At 35.3% G+C, this 7,185-nt stretch overlaps 1 long non-coding RNA gene across 1 annotated transcript; it reads right to left on the bottom strand.

The window, feature by feature from the left end:
* Positions 1-1,164: 1,164 nt before the first annotated feature.
* On the bottom strand, positions 1,165-6,753 carry LOC137482617 (uncharacterized). Its single transcript, XR_011004172.1, has 3 exons — positions 6,652-6,753; positions 5,278-5,369; positions 1,165-1,313 (listed from the first exon to the last, which is right to left on the bottom strand). It is a non-coding gene; the product is annotated as an uncharacterized lncRNA (long non-coding RNA).
* Between the last annotated feature and the right edge of the window lie 432 nt (positions 6,754-7,185).

The raw sequence follows: 7,185 nt of genomic DNA, 5'->3' as shown, positions 1-7,185 counted from the left end.
GCTATCTTGGTTCTCAAAATATTTGTCCTGTGTGAGATCCTTTTTTCCTACATCTCTGGTGATGAAGAAAAATAGAAGAGCCTCAATTCAGACTGAGTCTGATGCCTTTTGTAATGACTACTCTCTAATATTGTTTAATTGCCTGTGAAGATGCAAACAGGCCTAAAATCCATAATAATTAGCTTAAAATAACTGGCTGAGGTTCAGGCAAATCATCCGATATCAATTTCTGGTTACTTTGCAAAGTAAAAAGGAGAAAATTAAGAGGGGTAATCAGTGAATGCAGTAGAAAGTGAGGGGGGAAGGTTTGTTTGCTAAGAACATGTGTTCTAGTACATCTCTTAGCTTTTCCTGTATGCTGCAGAAAGCAAACATAAGGCCATATAAGCCATAGTCAACATCTACGCATTGAAATTCATACTTGCAGGCTAGCTATGAGCCAAAATTTGCAAGGAGAGAAAGAAACTACTAAGAAAGACACAATGAAGAAATGCAGAAACAAGTAACCCCTGCTTCTCTATCAGCTAGAAAGAGAAAATATCTGTAGCCTGCAAAATTTGGCTTTTTTTTTTTTTTTTAGGTCAATGAACCACTTACACTTTGGTCTGTGTTAAATGGGATTCTTCATGTGATACCAGTACATTTAACATCACCAGTTGCTGCTACATTCTAGAAGACAAACTAGCTGAAATGGGAGCAGGCTACTACTGTTTATCAATTCATCTGAACACACACTTCTCAAGGTTTGAAATTGCTGCTGTTTTCACATTGCACCTAGAAATGAATATCAAACCAGTGAGTTTGCTGCATGAAAATAGGTCACAGTGGAAGCACATACTGGCTAGAAACCAGCACACCACTTACATGTATATATGGGGCTATAATTGAGTCTGTAATTAAAAACTTATCTTACACTAGGAAATAAAACAGTAATGCAGGGGAAAAAAAAAAAGCAACAACAAAACCCCCATCAAACTTCAGATAAAGCCTAGACAGTATTGTCTCTATTTATGGCTAAAAGGAAAAATTAGCCATAAAAATACCTTATATATCCTCTACAATCTGCCTCCAACAAATGAGCTTATGCATATCCAGATGAGAATAAGAATACTCTGGAACCTGTGGTTTGTGCAGACAAATCGCAGATAAAAAAAAAAAAAAAAGAGTGTAGGAGATAAAACAAATAACAAATATATTCATTTCTCTCTTTCATGTCAGCGCTGTGGACAATAATACTACTTGTACTGTGTTGCTGACTTTTCCACCAACATCTTTATTCCAGTCTTGAACATTCCAAGGAACATTCTACTTGGCTGCAAAGAAAAGAAAACAGATTGAAAGAGTAACTTGAGCAGCAGGTCTTTTAAAGAACAATTCTGGAATATGAGTGCATGCACTTGGGGTGAGTGCATTGTACAGTATATCTTCACACATCTTTAATTTAAACATTTCTTTAAAGTTCTTGAATTTTTTTTTTCGAAAATTTTGGTCTTGTAAACACTGATATTAGAAAATATTTTTAACCATCTCACAACTCTGAAAAAAAAAATTCCCATAAATGCCTGGCAGCCAGGTCTAAAAAACTTGCTGCAGGCTAAGATTATTATTCATTATTGAACTTCTCTCACATTTTTAATCAATGAATTCAGAGAAAAATTAATTTTATCTCAAGCTCTTTGCATTACTGTAACCAAGTACATATACATACATAACAACATACTGTAATATTTTGGTTTAAATAAAACAATTGAAAAATTAGCCATGGTCACATACATATCTGCCTTCCTCACAAAGTGATATAGATGAAAGTATGATTGGAGAAACCACAACAATATCTTTTAAAGTAACAATATCCTTAACTGCTTTCAGCAATTTTGATTTTTTTTGGAAACTCGGGTGAATAACCTTTATTATGTTTAGGTGAAGTATTGAACTTGTATTCCATTGTTTTAAATTAATTATTTTGCCTGTGAAATTGGGATCAATGCTGCTTCTACTGAGATTAATGGTAAAACACCAACAAAATGAGTAGGGCTGGATCTTCCTCATCCCATAAATATCTACTATTTATATATCAATTTATATATGATCCTTCAAAAGAATACAATTTTACTCAGTAGTGAAGTGCTGCTTATTTTCCTCCTTACCTTTCAGAGAAAATAATGCACTGACTAAACATCAGTGGGTTGCACAAGAAACTTGCAATGAACTCTTAGTTCTGATCAGTTTTCTCTGAAAAGAAACATTTTAAAATCTATGTATGAACTGCACACAAAATTTCCATTTTTCTGACCATTCCAAATCACAATTCAATATGCATTAGTTGGGCTTCTGTCAACATAATTGGCTACAGCAGTCAGATTTTCAGAAGGGCTTAACTTCAGCTTTGCCACCAAAACAAATAAGATTATCAGAACAAGTACTGCATCCAAGATGCTGACTTCTTTGAGAAATCTGTGCACAAGTGTCATGGTGGGAGCTGCTCAATGCTGGCCTCTTCTGAACATTTGACCTTCATCTAAGACCCAGAGTGGTGCCAAATCCTATTTCGAAAGCCCATCTCCCCTGACTGCCTTTTCCCCCTGTAAAACTCCACTCTACTGCATCTGCAGGATTAGCAGAATAAAATAGGATACGGAAGGGACACCATATGCAGTCCAAGCATTTTGCTTTTTAACCATTATTCCTGCTGCTTACTGCTTGATTTCATGGGAATATTTATTTTAATTATTAAAGAGTAGAAAAAACAGAAATTACCTTCTGAACTAACATGTGTGCTCTTGTAAATTTTTCAAGATGGCTTAGCCTAAGGAAGGAGCTTCTAGATATCAATGTAAATTCACATTTTGATGGATTTTGTATTGATTGCAAATGTCAATGTTAAAGCACGTGTTATTTTGGCCTAAAGAAAGCATTTTCTAAAAATAGGCATCCAGTTGCCTAGTGGGCTTGAATTCAGTGTTGACAGAGTATCAGTTTAATTGAAATTTCTTTTGTCCTACTATATATATTATATATTTATATGTTTTGTTTTACTTTTTATTATATACAGTGACTTCTACAAGTATTCCATCTTCTGTCCCTTTTTAGAACCACATAAATACAGTTATATTAATAAATATAGGATAGATTTAGATCAAATTAAGTATTCCATGGAGAGGTTTCATTTTTTACTGATTGTGATCAACATGAACACAAAACTAATGGGTTTTCTCAGAGGAACAAAGAAAAATTGCAATTTTATAAGCATCCTCTGTGGCCTTTTAAAAAGGGAGATCTGAGGATTTTTCAAAACCGTGTTCCCTTTTCATTTATTAGCATGTCCCAGTGGGAAAAAGAAGATGAAGAAGAAATAACAGAAGCATAGAAGAACAGACTGAATAAGTTTATATTTTAATGCCAGACTATTCACAAACACCAGAGAACAACAGAGCATTAATTTAACATAGCTATGGCCTCACTGCATCATCAGTATTTCCAGATCAGTTGGATGATGTGACAAAATGAAACTTCTGAGGTGATACTTTCTGTAAATACAGATGTGAATGGAACCTTGCTGTTGGGATGATCAGATCAACAGTTCTGTGACTTCAGTCATATCAAAATGACCACATTCTATATAAAGGGACCAAAGGCAAGAGGGCACACAAGATTGTCTGAAGATGAAGACCTTGAAGTCCTTCTGGAACATGCAAAGTGTAATATGGTTGCATACACAATTTATACCAGAGAAGAAAGGGTAAGAAATAGATCAAATCAACCAGAATATCTGGTTGCAAATCAGTGCACTAATTCGTGTTGGGGGGTTTTCATCCATAGGGAAACTCTTTGTCTAAAGCTGATTATAACTTGGGATGGGGGCACTGTACAGTATCAAATAAGAGCAACATTTTATATGAGGAAAAAAAATACAGCAGTGTAGAGACTTAGAATTTATTATGAGCTTCATTAATTTTACTATGGTTCAACTTAACTAGATTCTATGCATTATGAATGTACACCGTGGTTTTCCAGACAGAATCCTGTAGAAGAGTGAAACAAAACAGAGAACAAGAAGGGAAAGAAAATAAGGCAACTAAGGGGAATACACTGTCCAGAGAAAAGGTTTTGCCTGAGCAGAGGAAGAACACAAAAGAATTTCCTCTCTGGCTAGATCACATTTTTTTGAAAACACAACCTCAAGAAGCAGCATTTGAGACTGACCAGAATTTATCATTTACTTTGTGGTGAGCAATAAACAAATTTATAAAGCATTTTAATGCTGATCTATTTTCTTGATGTGTTTTGCTTTGAGGTTTTACTTGTTTAGAAACAGTTAAACACAAATTAAAATTAAATGTAGTATCTGATTTTTTGTTAAAGCAAAACATCCTGCTCAGTCTGAAATCACCCTACAATTTGGGACTTTGTTTAAATTTCATGGAAAGGAAAAATAAAGGTACATTTTCTTTTGCTGATGTCCCTCAGTATTCTTGGTTTTGTTCCTTGGGCAAGTTCAAATTAAAAAGGAAAAAAATTAGAGTTACAATCATTTACAGAGCTTTACTCCTGCCACAAATTCTTGGGTCATTACTCGTCTGTCAGTGAGGCGAAGTTGGTAGGAAAATCACTCTTTCTCAAGTTCTCACTTAAGAAACTAACTCTGAACCTTCACTGTGCTCTTTTCTTTTTCAAACGTTACTTTAAAGGTTTTGCTATTATTGATTATGAGAGCAGCACACAATAAGTTAGGACAGCAGTGTAAAATCTGCTAGATGTCACAACTTATTAAATTATATCAAAGGGGAAGAGGTGGAGCTTCATATCTCAGGGATAATAGTGACAAAACAGCCAAGAAGAAACAAGTACAGAATAACTGCAAGTAATTTGCACTCTGCCAGGTGAAACCATGTTGCTCCTGAGATAAGGAATGCTTTTGCAGGCTTTGCCACCAACTGCAGCGGACTAAGTACCATCTTTATCTCCTACAAGGAATTCCCCAGCTAAATATCCACAGTCAATCCTAACATACAGATTAAGAGACTAATCATATCTTGTTTAGCCATATAAATCCCAGTTCAGCCCTTACAACTTTCCTAATTCTGTTATCAAATGAGTAATTTAATATTGCTGACCCAGTTCAATATGGTGCTAAGAGATGATAAATGAAAGTATTCATCCCAATAAGGTTAACACATGCTTTCAGTGAAACAAAACTGACTCCTGTGATCACTTGAAGGGACCTAGGCCACTCTTCCATTCTGAATTACCTTTGGCAAAAAAGCAGCAGAGGCTCACCTCTTCCTGTGCAAGCTTCCTCTTTTCCCCAGCACTCAGTGATGTGGTAAAGAGTATCTAGAGGAAATCTGCTCTGTGGATACCCCACTGCTCTGTGGGGAGAAAAAAAATAAGCTGTTACAACTCTTTGTACAGACAAACTCTTCCAGTAGTTTAACAGCAATACACATATAAAATACATTTAAATCCCCAGGCACATGCTGCAGAAAACAAAAATGCAAAATAGTCAAAATATAGGGAGGCAAAGGCAAAATAAAGAAAGGATAGCTTCAGCCTATCCAAATATTCCACCTAGCATGGTGGTTATTAGATGGCTATTCTAGTTATTTTGTCAGACATTCTCACTCCTTTTCCACACTCTTTTCTTTGTTGTGACTGTTCTTATTGTTTGAGATTTGAGAAGCATTTCAAATGAAGGAGTCACATTTTCAATAATACATCAAACATAATCTGAGCACATTCAAAAATGATGGGGCCCATAGCAAATTACATGTTGCAAAGCCTCATCAGCTGAAGCGATTACTTCATTTCTTCAAGTCATTTTAAAAGAGCTAAGAAACTGATGCTATTTACATCATGTATATAAATAACACGTATCTCATATTTATATAAAATGCGTGAGATTGGTGAGTATTACTGCAAGTGTTCATTTGAATTTTAACTTGAATTCATACTACCAGTGATTGCACAATGGAGACAATGATTGTACCCAACCCCTTTTGAATTTTCTCTCCGCAGGATTTCAATGAGTCTCTGCTTTTTTTGCATGAGTTTTCTCAGAGGCAAGGGCTTGTGATGACAAGTGCAGTCTTTACAGAAACTATTTTAAAAAATCATTTAAGGAGTGCTTCTAAAGATCAGCCATCTGAAGACAAACTCATTGTATTATGAAGGGAAAAGAAAAAAGGGGAAAAGGGAAAAAAGGGGAAAGGGGAAAAGGAGAAATTGAGACATTTTCAGTATTTTGTTTGGAGCTTGTTTTGATTTCAGTTAAAATGTACATATAAGTATTATGAAACTTAAAACCTGGTTTGATTGATAAACATTTTTGAAATCTAAGACAGGGAACACTTGTCAGCAAACTGTTTCCATCCTGAGATATATCAGAGACATAAAAGAGCACATTTTTCTTTGTTTGCGTGCTACTATGACTGGTAAAGATAAGTATTTTTGCAAAAAACTCCAGTTAATAATATAGCAGCAGATTATATAGCACAGTTCATTTGGTACACTACAGTGCTCCACATTTCAAATGGGTAATACTTCCAAAATCCCACAGAGGAAAGCAACAAGCCACCCACACAAGGCACTGAAGCACCTCAGAGAAAAGGAGTTTACTTTGCTAAAGAAAGTTTTATAATCTATTAATCTCACCTAGCTGGCATTATTTTACATACCGTATGGGACAATTCATCACAGGATGCCCTTAATCTCAAAATTCCTCACCAGAGCCATCAAGGCCATTAAAGTAACACATTAAAGTAACACAGCAAATGTGATTGTTGATTTCACCTGAGAGGACTCTGGAAGTGGAAGAAAAAAATACTAAAGAGCTATGCTCATTCATTCAGAGAGTGGAAATAACAGTTTGTTGATGACTGAAGAGTCTGGCTATAATTTCAAATACTGCTCTAACTTTCCCACAAGAAATATCATACTGGAGGTTTCTTGCAAATCCCAGCTGGATTAAAAAAGTAGCATGAATAAGCTACTTTTTTCAATTATGTTTACCTCCTAGATTGGAAGATGCTTTCCAACTTCTATAATGACATGCTTTTTACTAGAAATTCAGTTAAGATTATTTGGGACTGTCGTGACTAAAATCCACAATGGCTGAAGGACCATTATGAAGATTGAGGAGACTTCCCAAAAGACTATTCCCACAAGTTGACAATGTCATAAGCATTT

Source organism: Anomalospiza imberbis, chromosome 1, assembly GCF_031753505.1.
Source record: "Anomalospiza imberbis isolate Cuckoo-Finch-1a 21T00152 chromosome 1, ASM3175350v1, whole genome shotgun sequence".
NCBI classification, from domain to species: domain Eukaryota; kingdom Metazoa; phylum Chordata; class Aves; order Passeriformes; family Viduidae; genus Anomalospiza; species Anomalospiza imberbis.
Note: the sequence above shows the minus strand (reverse complement) of the source record. Positions and strands in the feature narration are given on the sequence as shown.